The sequence below is a fragment of the Leptonychotes weddellii genome, chromosome 14 (assembly GCF_054177405.1).
Source record: "Leptonychotes weddellii isolate Sample4059 chromosome 14, ASM5417740v2, whole genome shotgun sequence".
Taxonomy (NCBI): domain Eukaryota; kingdom Metazoa; phylum Chordata; class Mammalia; order Carnivora; family Phocidae; genus Leptonychotes; species Leptonychotes weddellii.
In genome coordinates this window covers 68,409,976-68,425,841 of record NC_138382.1, presented here as the reverse complement: position 1 = coordinate 68,425,841, position 15,866 = coordinate 68,409,976, and the positions used below count along the sequence as shown (strand labels likewise).

The 15,866-nt window shown below is 50.3% G+C and overlaps 1 protein-coding gene across 1 annotated transcript in view; it reads right to left on the bottom strand.

Annotated features, from left to right (window-relative positions):
* Positions 1-5,232, bottom strand: part of GSN (gelsolin) — a 42,745-nt gene extending 37,513 nt beyond the window's left edge. Inside the window, exon 1 of the mRNA XM_081803518.1 lies at positions 5,141-5,232. The gene's annotated coding sequence lies outside the window, so the exon portion shown is untranslated. The remainder of the gene's footprint in view (positions 1-5,140) is intronic.
* Positions 5,233-15,866: the final 10,634 nt, after the last annotated feature.

Sequence of the window (15,866 nt, the reverse complement as noted above, 5' to 3'; positions counted from 1 at the left end):
AATTGGGGCTCCCTTTCTTGTCCTTTCTCTCGTTTCCCTCCTCCTCCCTGGCCCTCTGCCTCCTGGTGACTCAGGGCTCTGAGTCATCCTGTGGCACCACAGAGGAAACTTCTCAGGAAAAACAATCCCCAAACAAAGCCTCCCCTGATCTGGGGAACAGAATAGGCCCAGGAGGCTAAGAGAGGGAGGGGAGAATATAGGCTGGAGGTGGAGGGCAGGACCCTAAGACCTGGTCTCTCCTATTGGCCACTGACTTGTGTGGGGCCCTAGAGATGGCATTTCTCTGCTCTGAGCCTCAGTTTCCCCACCTGTAAATAACACCTACTATTGCACATAGAGGCTTATTATGGACCACTCAACATGATAAGTATTTATAAGCTTTTTCTTGTTGATAATGCTTCCCCCAAACCCATGGCTAGCATCATGCCCATTTTACAGGCAGGGAAACTAAGGTTCAGAGGGGTTCACCCAAGGCTGCACAGTTACGAAGTGTAGAGCAGGGTCTGAATCTAGGCCTATGTAAGTCTGAGGTCTTCCTCTCATGCCTATACACCTTTAAAACATACCTACTGCATGCATCAAACATACAGTGGATGGCCACAGTAGGTGCTCAACTACAGATCCCCTCCCCCTTCCGCCTTTCCTCCCGACCCCGTAGGGAGCACACATGAACTCAGGGTAATCACTCAGCAGGGGCACAAGGCAGGGAGCATCCAGGGCCTAAAGAGCCATAGAGGAGGAAGATCTGAGCAGAGCCTAAAGAACGAAGGGAGGTTTTTCTCTGGGGAGCTGGGAACCGGGCAAGTCAGGAGGAGGGAACAGCAAAGGCAAAGGCTCAGAGGTGTGACCCACATAGAGCAATGCAAACACTGGAGAGGCGTGGCTAGGGAAGGGGTCTGACTGCCAGGAGTGCTGGCCTGGTCCCAGGCAGTAGGGAGAACAGGATCAGAGGTGGTTTGTGCTCTGCAGAGGGCCTGGCTGGCAGCTGACCTGGGAGAGTTGGACTCCCCCTGGAGCCCCTCCCCTGAGCAAGCTTCAGGGACCACCGCAGATCCCTTGCTACTCACCCACGGGTCAGAATCTCCTCCAAGGGCCTCTTCCTCGGCCATAGCTGGGCTGGGCAGAGAGTAGGTGAGCCTCTCCTTCCCACATCAACCTAATCACACAGGCCTATAAATAGGACCCTGTGGCTTAGTCTGAAATAGCTTTGCCAGGCCCAAGTCCGCAGCTATCACATGGGCACACACGGTTCTGGAAATGGTCCTTGACACATTGGCACATTAAAAACCGAAACTTCCTCAGGAAACTATTGTTCGTGCTCTAATTCACTTTCTTAAACATGAAGCAGTGGGCTGGGTAGCAGAGCCCACCCAACTCCTGCTGATGACTGGAGACGGGCCTTGTGAGCCCTTCTCTGCTTTGTACTCTCTGGGGACCCTGAGCAAGCCAATACCTCTCTCTGGGCCTCAATTTCCCCAAATGTAACGATGGTGGTTGCATGATTTTCTCAGGGCCTGTCTAGCCAGGATACTCCCTGGAAATGTCCGGGAGAGCTCCTAGCCCCAAAATGCTCATTCCATTGTTACCCCTCCCCCCATCAACTTGGGAATTTTTTTTTTAATTATCAGCATTTGAAAAGTGAGAATTCCAAGTGGGAGAAATGAACAGGTCCGAGCCCTGCCACTGAAGAGCTGGGTGACCTTAGATGAGTCACTGTCTCTCTCTGGGCCCCAGATTCCTCAGCTATATGATAAAGGGGCTGGTGGGATGATTACAGATTTGAGGCCACAGAGGACTCCCCAAGGGGCAGGTTAGAACACAATGGGGCTCTTACCAACTGACAGGGAAATAAACATAATCGAGCTGTCTACACCAGGCCCATGCTTAGGACTTTATTTCCCCATTGGTGATCCTCAGCAACCCTCTATCACCCCCATTTTCACAGGTGAGTAAACTGAGGCTAAGAGATTAAGGGATGTGACTAGCAAGTCAGGACCAGAGTGACGTTTCAGGCTCAGACCATTGCCTCTGGTGCCCAGGATGTAACCGCACTTGGTACTGCACTGAAATGGTGTTGGTGGCTCAGGAGTGCTGACCAACGGGGATATAACCCAATAAGGGCAGGGGACAGAAAGGGGAAGAGTATTTTACTGTGTGTGTGTGTGTGTGTGTGTGCGCGCGCGTGCGCACGCACGCAGGTGGGTGGGAGTGACCAGGCTTCACCCAGTGACACTCATTCTCTCCAACCAGTTGACCCTCCCATGTGCCCTCCCCTCCGCCTCCCACCTGTTCTCAAATTGCATTGTGCTAATCACTCCTCAGCTCAAAGCCTGTCCATGGCTCCCTGGCACCCAGAGGACTGAGACCCAGTATCTCCGGCCACTCCCCACTTCAGCCCCACATTCCTGCTTTAGCCACACTGCTCACTAGTCCCTAAGCACAGCGGCTCCGGGTGGCCTTTGCACACGTGACTCCCTTGGCTGGAATGTCCCAGTGCCCCCTTAGCCCAGTGCTTGACGTAGAGTAGGAAAAGCCCTCCCTGGCTCCTGGAGACCCTGGCCCTCATCCCAGTGCACTCTGGGCCTCAGCCCCCACAAATCTTGATTTCCAAGGGTGGGGTGGGATCTAACTCACCTCCCCTCTGCAGTGCAGAAGCTCAGCAAGGGTTGGCCAGGTAAATGAAAAGATGCAAAGAGCAGAGAGAATGCTGGAAAGTGCACATTTCCCAGGACTGACCAATACCAAGCATGGAAGCCTCTACTGAGGCATAGCGTCAGGACACCACGCTGTGGCAGAGCCAAAAACTACACCCTCAGGACGGATCAGAGTCAGAGTGGGACCTGCGCTAGCTCTCTCAAGGGCTCCCCCTAATAAAGCAATCTGTGCAGGTCTCTCTCCTGCTTTAAAACTTGTGGTGCCCCAGTGGTTTAGGATAAAAATCCAAACTCTGACCAAGGCCCCCAAGGGCCTGCATGCCTGGGGCGCTGCCTGGTCTCCAGGGCCTTCCATGGTCATGACCATGCTCCTCTCGCCAGTTCCTCCCAGAGTCATGTTCCTCTCTTCCTGTTACTCAACGACTCCACATGCAACATCCTGCCTCGCAACCACGTGTCCGTGCTGTTCCCTGAGCCTGGGGGCTCCCGTCCCTGCTCACGCAGCCACCTGCCGTCCCCTCTCCAGGTCTGGGCTTTCTCAGGGAGGTCTCAGTCCTGTGTCGGGTCAATATGCCGCCACGCCCACCCAACTCCACGTGCTCTTATAACCCTAGTCATCTCCTTCTCAGCATGGTCTGTCATGTGCATCATGGCTGAGTGCTGTAAGCCCCAACACTGCACGGCCCATGAGGGATGGGAATATCTTGTTCTTTGCTGATGCTCCAACACTGGTTCCGGGCCCAGGTATCTGGTGGTGCACACATGATTGAATGAATGAGCAGAGGAGCAAATGAACCTATATGTGTAATTCAAGACCAGAAGGTGGTGAGAATCCTAGTGAACGTTGGAGGCAGGAAGACAGGGTCCTAAGAAGATCAGAGAAGTGGCAGATCAACTGAGGGGGGGCAGCGTCCCAGGAGCAACAAGGAGAGCGCTTCCGGAAGGAAAGGTATCCAGTGCTGCAGCAGGTGGACGTGGAGACCTGAGGAAGTGCCACCGGATTTTGACAAGCAGGAGGTCCCTGGTGCCCCCTGGTTGAACCCCAGTTCAGCAGAGGCGGGCTTGAGGCGGGGCGCACTGCAGGGGGGCAGCACTTGAAGGGGGTGGGGTAGCAAAGCTCATATTAACAGGTACTCAGCTGGGCTTGAGCCAGCCTGGCCCGGCAGGGTCTGCAGAAGTGGGGAAGACAGAAGACAGGTCCCTGTGTCCTTGCTGTCAAAAGCACTGGCAGAGTGTAACACTCTTTGGTGACAGATCACTTTGAGGCAAGTCAGCTCTGGGAACTGTCAGGGCTCAGGCCCCGAAGCAGGAGTATCAGAACAAAGACTGGCCCCAGCTCCCTCCCTTCTGGGCAGCATCAGGGCTGGCCCTTTGGCTACAGAACCCTTAGGGCGCAGCTGAAGTGGGCCAAGTCACATCTCTATGCCTAGCCAGCCTTCTAGGAATCCCTGGGTTTGTAGACAAAGCATTCCGGAGACCATCAGAAGGCCCCTGCATCTAAGCTCTGGGAAAGAGGAACAGCTCCAAGGAGTGTCACCACCCGAAAGCTAGCTGGGCCACAGCAGATGAGCAAACCCTGGAGTCATTTGGCCCTTTCTCCTTTTGGCCCCCAAGGGTGATATCATGAGCTGGAGGGGTGCTTTCCAGGCTCTCCGCACAGTTGCTATTAGAAATTCACTTCTGTTCTGGCACTGGAGGCCAGGTTTTTCCCCTGGTAGGGATCCTTCCCACTTTGCAGCTCACAAAGCTCTTGAGCATCTACAACCTCGTACGGTCCTCATGACAACCTTTTCAGGTGGCTGGGTGGGAGACCAATACACCCATTTTATAGGCGGAGAAACTGAGGCCTAAACTGGGTCATGAAGTGGGTCCCTTGCTTCTAGCCCAGAGCGCTGCATGCCCACCCACTGTGTGTCAGCCTCCTACAGGAGGTCACCTGTGAATCAGATAGTCATGTTGGCCCCATCCTGCCTGTTGTCCCAGGTGGGTATGACTCATTCGCCTGCCCTGTGACTCACACAGCTTGGGTACTCCTCCTATGGTCAACAAGCCTGGAGACTTGGCAGCCAGGGCCCAGCTTTTTCTCACCTCTCCAAAGCCTCCGGGAAGAATTCCTGGACCTCCAGGGAATCCACCCTCTTACAGAAGCGCTAACAGAGGCCTTGAGAAGGAAAGCAACTTTCCTTCAGCCACACAGTGAGAACATAGCACAGAGAGGATAGGGGCCCAGGCACCCTGGCACCCAGCCCAGCCCTTGTGTCTGCCCCACAGGATCACCCTTGCCCGGCCTCCCTCACAAGGGAGAGCGAGGAACAAATGAGGCAATGGGCAGAAACGCACTCTGGGCTTTACTAGAGAAACCTCAGGGACTCCCTTTGAATCCACAGTAGTGACCAGCAGCTGTTTCCACTGTCCCTTCCAGACTCCCCTAGGCAGCCAGAGCTGGGTTTAGGAGGATGCAGGGGTGTCTGCTCTACTCCACCTACCTTGCAGGGCTGTGAGGGGGAAAGAGGACTGCTCCGTGCAGAGGTGCTGGGACCACGGCAGAGGCACGGTACAAGGGGGTTATCAGCACCACCTGTAAATAAAGGGCCAAGAATCTCAACATCAGGCACTCAAGATCATCTGGTCAAAATCCCCATTTGATACTTCCATTCCACTCATCCCCAGCACCCACCACCACAGTCACACGGCCTCTACTTGCACACTTGAAGCAATGGGGCACTCACTTCCTGCCAAGGCTGTAAGATCTTCTGTTGAAGAGTTTAGCTGGTTGAAAGAACTGTCCTCAGGATGGGCTAAAATCTCTCTCCCTATGCTTTACACCTGCTGGTTCTCGCTCTATCTGCTCAGATCACCCAGAATAGGTCTGTCACCCTGTTTCCCGATGGCTCCTTAGAGACAAAGACAGTGATCTTGGGCCCCTCAAGTCTTCTACAAGTTGTATACCCTCTTTCCTCCAGCTTTTCCTGAGACCAGACCAGGTGTCTGGTTCCCTCCCTCACCCCCTTCCCTGATCAGCTCTAAATGAACCTTGTCCCTACTGACAGCACAAGACCCAAAATTTGACATTCAGGCGAGCTCTACCCAGGGCAGGGCAAGCAGAACTCTCACCTCCATCATTCTATATACCATGCCTCTATTAATCCAACCTAAAATCCCATTTGCATGTAAGGCAACCCCAGGGCATGTCTGAATTCAGCTTATGGTCAACTTCAGAGCTATGGTTCAGTATTCTGGAGTTAGACGAAATGACCCCTCATTTAACTAACTGCATAACTTGATCAGGTTACTTTACCCTGAGTCTCAGATTCCTTCTCTGTAAAAGGATTATGTTAGAACTTATTCCATAGGCTATTATAAGGATGAAATGAGATAAGATATGTCAAGGGTTTTGAACAGCATATATGTTTACTCTGATTGTTAATTAAATCTCTAAACCTTTTTCTAGAAATTATGTTTTTCTCATTCTGTACTTGTGCAGTTTGGGGACCCAAGCTGTTTACATGCTGTATCTCCACTTCTATGCCTAAGCCTTGCTCTACCGTTGTAAGATCCTATTATCGTTATCCGGCAACAGGTCTTTCTCTCCCATCAGGCTGTGAGTCCTGCCAGTCTGCTTTGCCTCTGAAATTCTGTTCCAGGCCCATGAGCTGGCAAACAGCAGGACCAGTGGATTTATATGCTAGAGAAGTGAAAGAAGGACCAGCCAACATTGGCCCCACAGTGAATTGTGCATCCCAGCCCTTTGGCCCCCTGCCTTTCAGGGCCAAACTGGATCTTCACCCTTCCTCATTCCCCAGAGCTCTAGTCATCCACATTCAGGGGGCAGCTAAGCAAGCTGGCTCCTGCCTACATTGGAAAATTTCTCTGCCCAAACCAGCTTCTCCAAGCCAAGGAGAGAGTCCGAGATCCTAAATACAGTGGGGCCCTACAGGCTGCAGGGATTAAGACACCAGTGAGCCCTGTTCTCAGCTGACAGTCAATGGCCTAGGCCTTCCCGGTGTATTTCTGCATTGTGAGTGGCATACATAGCAAAGCAGGGGATCTGAAAAAGAGGCTGACTGCTTATCTGGCACTTGTGTCCATCCCAGCTCTGTGGGCCTTCCTCAGAGAGTTCCACCTGGAACTTCCTGGTTCCAAGGATAGATCAAAGCAGACTTGGGTTGTATGGTGTTCCTACAAGTGACTAATGACCTCTCACTTTCTGTTAACTCTGTGTGAGGACAAGCCTTTGAAATCCAGCCCGCTTTTCCTCTACACACCTCCAAATCACCCCCTCATCCTCACTGGTGGTGCTACATTTCTTCCCAAATGTAATCTGTTCCTCCCCTGATGTTCCCCATCTCAGCAACAGCACCACCAGCCACCATCCACAGCCTGGGCCAGACCAGACACCAGGGCACCACCCTCCTCAACCTCCCCTGCTCTATCACTCAGGCCTCCAACACCACCTCCCCCTGCCATGCCCTGCCCTGCCCTGCTGGTTCTGCTCAAATGCATCTTCTTGTCTCCACCCCCACTGTCAACATCCAGGTTCAGGTACCATCACCTGTCATCTGGGTGACTGCAGTGGTCCCCCCACCTCCTCTCTCCCCTACAGTGCAAGCCCAGACCGTGTCACTCCTCTGCTCAGACTCCACCATGGTTCCCCTAGAGCCCCAGAGATAAAGTCCAAGAACCTCAGTGAACTTTTCAGTATCCTTCATGATCTGCTGCTGCCTGCCCCATGAGCTTCAGCCTCTTCAGTTCCTGTCTTCCACCCACACCCCTCCAAGCTCCAGCTGGGGCGAAGCTGCACTCTCTGCCCTCTGAGTCCACATGTAATCTTCACAGAATCTCCTCTGTTCCAGAACTGTCTTCCATCCCTATTCTTCATTTCTCCTTCCACTCATGATCAAGCCCAGTTTCCTCCAGGAAGTTTGCTTTAACCTCTCCTCCCCCGTGAGGGTGAGCTCCTCTGGGCTCCCCCAGGCCTCTAGTCTTCCCTGTCACCCTGGATTATGGTCCGTTTCCCGGTTAGCCTCCCGCATTAGACTAAGATCTGTTCCCATGGATCCCAGCGCCTAGCCTAGGGCTGGGGCCACCACAGCTCAAGATTCACCAAAGGAAGAAGCTAGGAAATCACACGCATGCACACATGCATAGACACATGCATATATGTATATGAGTAAACATATACTCATGCACGTGTACATTTACAGACAGCTAAGAGAGCAGGTGCTGCCACCTATGGGCAAAAAGAGCATTACACTCTTCCCCAGGCTCTGGATGGGAGGAGCCCCAGAGACGCAAAGCATTAACTCCAGCTAACACGAAGTTGGTCTGTTTCCCATTCTGGACCTTAAGGCTGCAACAACTTAAAAACAAGATCCACAAACCACTCACTCTAGTCCACCGCCCACATGCTCCAGAGGGAGTCATAAAGAGAGATGTTTCCTTCCAGCACTCACCATCCCTGTCTGGGGCCTGCGGAGTGCCTGTTTACTGAATTATATCTTAGAGACGGGGAGAAGGCACAGTCTGTTAGTGCTGCCCACCAGTGGAGGGGCTGGCCTTTGGGTAGAGAGCTCCCTGTTAGTGACACTGTGCAAGTCACCAGGAACCCCATATGTCTAGGTGGCTGAAGAGGAGCTTTCTGCCCTTTGGGGTGGGGTGGGGGGAGGCCCCAAGCCGGAGGTGTTTTTCTCCTAAAAGACTGTTCCCAGCATAATGGGAGGACTTTCAGATTTGGTCGGAGAAACATGATCTCTGCCTCGCAATCCCTGAAGGGTTCAAATAGCCACCCCAAATGACAACCCTGCTTTTCTGAACACCTACCAAGTATTAAACTCTTGACATACATCATGTCTCATCCTCATGATACTCTGCCAGGCAGATATCATGGTTCCTGTTTTGTGAAGGAAGATACAAGCTCAGAGAGGTGAAGTAATGTGCTCAGTCACACAACTAAGATGTCTACACAGTTCCCACCAAGGCAGGCTGCCTCGCTGACTTCTTGGTCTCGCTAAGTTTCAGGCATTAAGGCTAGGTCTCTTGCATAGAGAAAAACACAAAGCTTTGGTTACTCTAGATCAGGGGTTAGCAAATTTTACTGTAAAGGGCCAGTTAGTAAATATGTTAGGCTTTGCAGGCCCCATACCTTGTCTGCTGCATATTCTTTCTTGTTTGGTTTTAGGTTTGGGTTTTTTTTTGTTTTTTTTTAACAACCTTTTAAAACAATGTAAAAACCATTCTTAGCTCAAAGGCATACAATCACAGGCTGAGGCCTCCCCAGAACTGTAGTTTGCAGCCTACAGACTTGAGAGAAGAATGTCTATAATCTTAAGTATAAAAACTTCTGGTGGAAATAGTTAAGATGAATGCTAGGTCCTTCAGCTGTGTTTCTCCTGCTTCAGATAGCTTCCTGCTGAGTCGCTCTCTCCTAAAGAAGGGCTCTACCTTGCTCTGCAATTAGGCAGCAAAATATTTCAAGGGCTGTTCAAATTCTAGAAACTCAGCTGTGGACTAAACAGTTTGACTCCACATAGAGAACAAAAGTGAGAGGCAAATTCGATGTGTAGAAAGAACCTCTACCACAAGACATTAAGAGATCTAGGCTCTGGTCTGGGCCCTGAACAAGGGATTTAGAATCTTACTATGCAAAGTGTGGTCCCTGGACCAGCAACTTCTGCATTACCTGAGATCTCACTAGAAATGCAGAGCCTCAGGCCCCACCCCAGACCTAGTGAACCAGAATCTGAATTTTCACAAAATGCCCGAGTGATTCATGTTCATGATAAGTTTGAGATCTGCCAAAACATCTTTCATGTCCAACTGCAATATTGTTACCACAACCCTTTCCCTGAGGAAAGAAAGGGTTTAAAGACATCTTTCTTTATGTCATAGTATTTATTAAGTCTCTGACCTATCATCTGCACTAGGCACCCCGTTTTGGATGCACAATCAACAGACCAAGACCTGCCATTGGATCTTGAAATCAAATCTTTGACTGGCAGAAAAGTAGAAGGAGGAGAACCAGAGAAGGTGCCACTCCCCATTTCACAGTTGGTGGGGGGGAGATCAGGCATGACTTTCCCAAGACTATGCTGCCAAGGAAAACAAGGGGCCTGACCAATGCTTCATTTTCCCAGGCCTTGGGTTTAATAACTGAACTCATTTTGGTTTAGATTAGAACTTTCGAAATCTCACAAGTGGTGGAGTAGCAACCAAGGGGCTCGCTGTGTGCTTTACAATAATTAATTGCTGTCTCTGGGCCTAAGTATCCCTGGTCATGAAGTAAGGGGCGGGGCCAGGCAATTCCCAAGGTCTAACTGTAAAAGCTGGAATCTGGAAGAACGATTTCGAGGCAAAAAGGCAGTCAGGAGAGGAGCCTTCTGCTGATGGTCACCACAGTCCCACCAAAGTCTCAGGGCTGATAACACAAAGTCAAGCCCATCATCCTAAGCGTGGAGGCAGAGCAGTGACCTGGTTTAAGCTCAAGGTCTTACCGCAAGTCCCAAGAGAAACTGGAAATGAGAACAGGCTTCTCTCTCTGCTTCCTCAGCTTGGGACCATAACCATTATCCTTACTGATGCTGAACTGTGCAAATGTATTTGCTAAATAAAAGAATGAAGTACGATGTTTTGGGGGAAATGGTCCCTGAGCCTTCTAGTAAGACAGCTAGAACTTTGATAACCAGCTTTTGACGCTCCACCAAGAAGGCTGCCACCCTCAAAAATGGCTGCCGGGAATAAGAACTGCTGGGGCCTTCTAGGCAGCAATTTGATAAAATGCAGCAAAGGTTGTAAAATGCATAATTTGACCCAGTAACTCCATTTCTTGGGCTCTCTTTTAGGAAATAATGAAAGAAGACTATAACAGCTCAAGTTGCTTATAAACAGCCAAAATGCCTGATAATAAAGGAAAGTGAACCATGGTATATTCCCACTTAGATACAACAAGAGAGGGATGAAAAAGCAGGTTGGCATATATCATTTTCATAATAAAAAAATAAAACTTGGTTTTGTTTTTTTTTACAAATAAAATGCATTATTTCATTTCTTTAATCCCCCAGACTATCAGAATGAAAGATTTTAAATAGAAATAGACACGCATTTATCTACTTAGGTAGAGAATACTTCTCAAATTCTTCTAAAATTAAATTCACAGTCCATAATAACATGAGAAAATATTTATGTCATCATGTTGAAAAAAAAAGTCAGAATAGAAAAATTATAAATGTGGTATGACCACAATTATATAGGGGTAAAAAAAAATGTGCTGCAAATATCAGGAAGGAAATGCCTCCAAATGTTAGCAGTGATTATCTCCCATTGGCAGAATTATGGACAGTTCTTATTTTTTTATTTGCTGAATTTCCTTATCATAAGCATTCATTATAGCTAGAAAAGGAAGGGGGGGGGGAAGTCCTTGGAGGAAAGGAGGAAAAAGCACCCTATTTCCCATGAGTATACCACCCATACCACTTTGCTACTCCCCAAAAATTAATTAGTATTTACTGTGTCCACTGAGGGCCCAGCCTCGCCATATTGCTTACACAAAGGACATTAAGGGCCAGGCCCCACCCTGAAGGCTCATATATACCATCTATCTTTTGCTTGGCAAATAAGCCAGACGCACATGATATCCTTGTTGAGGTTGGAACATAATAACACTATTTGTTTAATCAGTTTAGCAAGATAAATGAAACTACTCCCACTGGTGTGGCTCCTTCACTGAGTTCCCTGAGAGTCTATGGCTGAAACCATTTCTGGAGCCCCCTGGGGAAGAGCAGGTTTCAGGGATCCTGTTATCCCTTAGTCTAAGCATTGAATGCAAGAGGTACAAGAAGTTCCCTCTGAAGCAGAACAAGCAAGACCCGGCTAGGGACTAGGACAGGGAGCCAGGAAGGAACCTAAATGGCCGCGAGTCCCCTTGGGAGCTCACATCTCCAGACTTGACCTTCCTCATCGACAAATTAGGGCCCATCACGACAACCTCAGGGCTATTGTGAGGCTCAAAGAAAAGAAGGTAAATCATTTCATCTCTCTAGGCTGAGCCTCAGTTTCCCTGTCTGTGAAATGGAGTCAATATCTCCTCCCTCACAGGGCTGTGAAAAGACCAAATAAGATGGTGAACACACACAGCAAGCATGCTCCCTATGGTGGCCCTGATTCTTACTGCTTGTAGAACAGGGAATAAGATACATAAATGAATCTTGGGCCTCAACTTCCTTATCTGCACTATGGGGCAAACAATTCAGGCCACGAAGACCAAAGTCATTAACAGCAGCTGCATCTCCAGCTGGTGCTGGTGCAGGTTAAACATAATGACTGCTGTGGGCTCACTTTGAGGTCCACGTTCATGCGCTGAGCACAAAGCCCTCTGACTCAGAGACCATCAGAGCCAGGAAAGCCTGATATTATCATGCCCACCCCTGTAGTGCAGGGTGCGCCCTGAGGCCCAGAGAAAGATACACATTAGCACAAGTCACCCAGTACTTTGTCAGTGGCAAAACCAGGACCCAAGTCCAGGCCTTCTGCTGCCCAGCCTTGCCCACCGCACCTACTGCTTTTCTCTGCTCTGCCCTCAAATTGCTGATGTGGTCCCAGGCCAGGGCAGGGGAGAGCAAGCATATGGTGGGGGAGTGTAGGGGGGAGGGGGGCAGGGAGGGCGAAGCGGGCGAGCAGCAGGAACCCAGCCTGCCTGTGGGCTACAAACTCACAAACCACATCAGGCTGAAATATGACACACGCTCACTCAGTTGAAAGGGAGGAGACAGTTTTATTTAACATACCCTGGCTGCCTAAACACTGCTCTCTCCCTTTCCCTCCCCCGAAAAATGCATACCTCCCAGGACCTGCTTTTCCCTGCTTCTGCCAAAGGGCGGGGAGATGGTCCTGGCTGGGACCCCAACTCACGGAGTGACCTAGGGCAAGGGATCTTGTGTTCTCTCAGCCTTGATTCCCTGAAACAGAGGGGAGACTGACCTACACTTTGGAGTCCTGTTGATAGTATAGGATGAGTTTCCCAGCGGTGCTCCTGGGAGGCCCTTCAGACCTCTGCTGCGGAGCTGAGCTCCCGAAGCTGTGCACACAGCCACTGTGAAAACCCCAGCAGTTCTCATCACGTCAGGACTACAAGGAAACTTCAGGATAACATTTAGTGAAGGGATTAAGAGTCAGGGCTCTGTAGTCAGAATTCCAGAAGCCGGGTGCCATCATCTTATAACGACAAAACCGGAGGCACGTTATTTAGACTCGGTACCTCATCTGGAAAAGGGGAAATAGTAGTGCCTACTTCAGAGGAACACTGGTAAGGAATCAAGGAAATAATTAATGTCCCTGTGGTTGATACACTAAAAGGCAGCTTTTTGTTATAATCAGGCCAGCCAACATCACCCCCATTTCACAGATGAGGAAACTGAGGCCCAGAGAGCCAGGACTTGCCAAAGGTCACTCAGAAGAATGAAGGCTGCAGCTCCGCTCCCAAATCAGTGCTTCTAATTCCTCTCAGTCCTGTGGTTTCTAATAAGTAAATATATACACTCAGAGGCTGTAGATACAGACTGTAAAGTTTGCTTGAAGAAAACCAGAGATCAATGCCTCAGCAAAGGACTACAGATCATGCAGAGATCATCTCAATGACCTACCTGGCAAATTCTTTTTTTTTTTAAGGAGTCCAACACGGGGCTTGAACTCATGACCCTGAGATCAAGACCTGAGCTGAAATCAAGACCTGAGCTGAGATCAAGAGTCAGACACTTAACTGACTGAGCCACCCAGGCGTCCCTGCCTGGCAATTTCTCAAGAAAGACCCAAACTCCCCCCAGGAGTAGGAAGAAAGTGACGTATGGCACTGGATGGCTGAGAAGTGTAAGGCATCCAATCAACAACTCTTGCTCATCATAGCTTGGTAAAGTGCACACAAGGCTGCTAACAATGGCTACCTCTGGGGAAAGAAAGAGGTCTGGAGGGATGAAGTTTACACTATACTCTTCTCTACGTTAGACTCTTTAGCAATATTTTTTCCCACTTTAAAAAAAAAACAAAAAACCCTGCAAAACTCGAAATAATTTAGCGGCCTTATCCAGTAGCTATCAGCCTGTTGTTTGCTTTTTGATGAAATTTATAGCAGGTTCTAAGGCCTTTGGCTGGGCTTCCCGAATCTGCAACTCTGATCCATCCTGGTAGCCACTGCTCTGGTTCAGACCTGCACTCTCTTTAACTTGGACCATGTAACACCCTCCTCCTGGTCCCCCTGCCTCCAGTTTGCCCCTTCTGATGCATCCCCTACATCAACCACCAGATCAGTGGGAGTTTTTATCGTTGTTCTGCTCAAAACCTTTCTCAGCTTCTCACTGCCTTCAGGATAAAGTCCAAACCCTTAGTTTACAATCTGTATTTACAGTCTCAACTCCCACAACTGCACCGTTCCCTCATGGCCATTCTAGCCATGGACTGCTCTAGAAACCTCAGTACCTTTGTACAAACTGTTTCTTAGAATGTCTTTTCCCTCAACTCCTTTAACTGCTGGGAACCTATTACTTATTTTTGAGCCTGGGTTGCCCTGACAGATTTAGTCACCCCTTTATGGGTTGAAATAACTCTCAGTATCGAATGATTGTTTCAATCACTATGGATGGGAAGTATCTTGAGGACAGAGAGCTTTGTCCTCCTGGAGGCTTTTGGGCCCTCACAGGGCAAGGCACAGAACACAGGCCCAGGCAAGTGTTGAATCAAGGAAGGAGGGAAGGAAGGAAATGTCATGAGGGACAAATCCTACAGCCTCCCCACTCACCCCCAGCTGCCTGCTTTCCTAGGTTCATATTAGTCTGTAACAAAAAAAGACTATGGAAAATTCTGGAGTAAAGTTTCCTTCCTTGATTCACAAGGAAACCTTCTTTGCTGCTGTCTAACTTCCCCCCCGGGTGCCAACCCAAGCTCCCCGGCTGTTTACAATTTCCCTGACATTTATAAATAGCAAGGCCTCAGAAAGGAAAATGGAATTTCAAAGGAGCTGGATGCTGCCTGACCTCCCATCCCATCCTTCCTCCTCTGCTCCAAGCCCCTTCCCCTTCACATCCCCAAGAAACACCAAACAGCACCCCCAAGTGTGTGGGAGGGGAGGGGCAGGGATGTCTCAATGAATGGAACACTCAAGGAAGAGTAAAAAGCCCCACCAGCTAGAAGGACTCGGCCAAAGGCCAACTGGAACTGGGTCCCAGCCCTGCCCCTTTGCCACAGTGTGACTGTGAGCCCATCACAAGCTCTCGGGGCCCAGCTGTTCTCTCAGCTGTGGAATGGGGTTGCGGTGAGACTCCAGCAGGCCATGGTCACTGTAAAGTGCGGTGCAGCCAGCGGTCCCAGTGCGCTGGTCAGAAATGTGGTCCTGGGAGAACAGGCCGTGCAGGATTAAGTCTTTGAGAAGTGTCTAGGAGCTGAACTAAAGCAGAGGCTCCTCCCCAGAGGCCCCGCCTTCCACAAAGCCCGGGTTACCCCCCAGGACAGCCCTGAATGCCTTTGGCTCTTCAGAGTTCTGGGTGTTTTAAAGATACCCTCTCTGCTCTGTGGAAGGTGTAAGGGCGGGATAAAAGGTGTATGTCTGGGCAGATAAAGGGCTGCAAAAGAAGCCAATGTCCCCTGCCCACCCAAAGGCGCCCCCGCCTTCCAAAAACGTGGGCTTACCCTTGGCCACCGCCCAGAGCAGCCGGCCTGCACTAGACCAGATCTGGACACTGCTGTGACCAGATCCGGGGGGTGATTAGCCCCCAGAAGAGATAGAGGCCCAAGGAGAAAGGGAGACAACAATCACTGTTGTCAACTCTGAAAGAAGTTTCCGTGTGAGTCAGAGAAAAGAACGTACACTGCAGGGCCGAGGAGAAGGCACCTTCAGGTAACAAATGCAAGCAGATTTCAGACGAGTACAAGGAAGAAGTTTCTAACAGTCCTGGGCCCAAAAAAAGGAAGGAGGTGGAGGGTTCCTCATCGCCCGCGGAGAGCAGGCAAAGGCATTATTACCTTGGAGTCAGGGATCCGCTGAGCAGACTCCCCGGCGGAGCCACCGCCCAAACCGCGGACGCGCGGCTACCTGCAAGCCCGGGTGGGATACACCGAGTGCCGGGGTGACTCCGAACCCAGTTCCCCCACCCGCGGGGGCGGGGTCAAGGTTAGCTCAGGTGCTTGCAGCCCAGCCTAGCGGGGCCTGTAGGTGGAGGCCCGGCCCCCTTC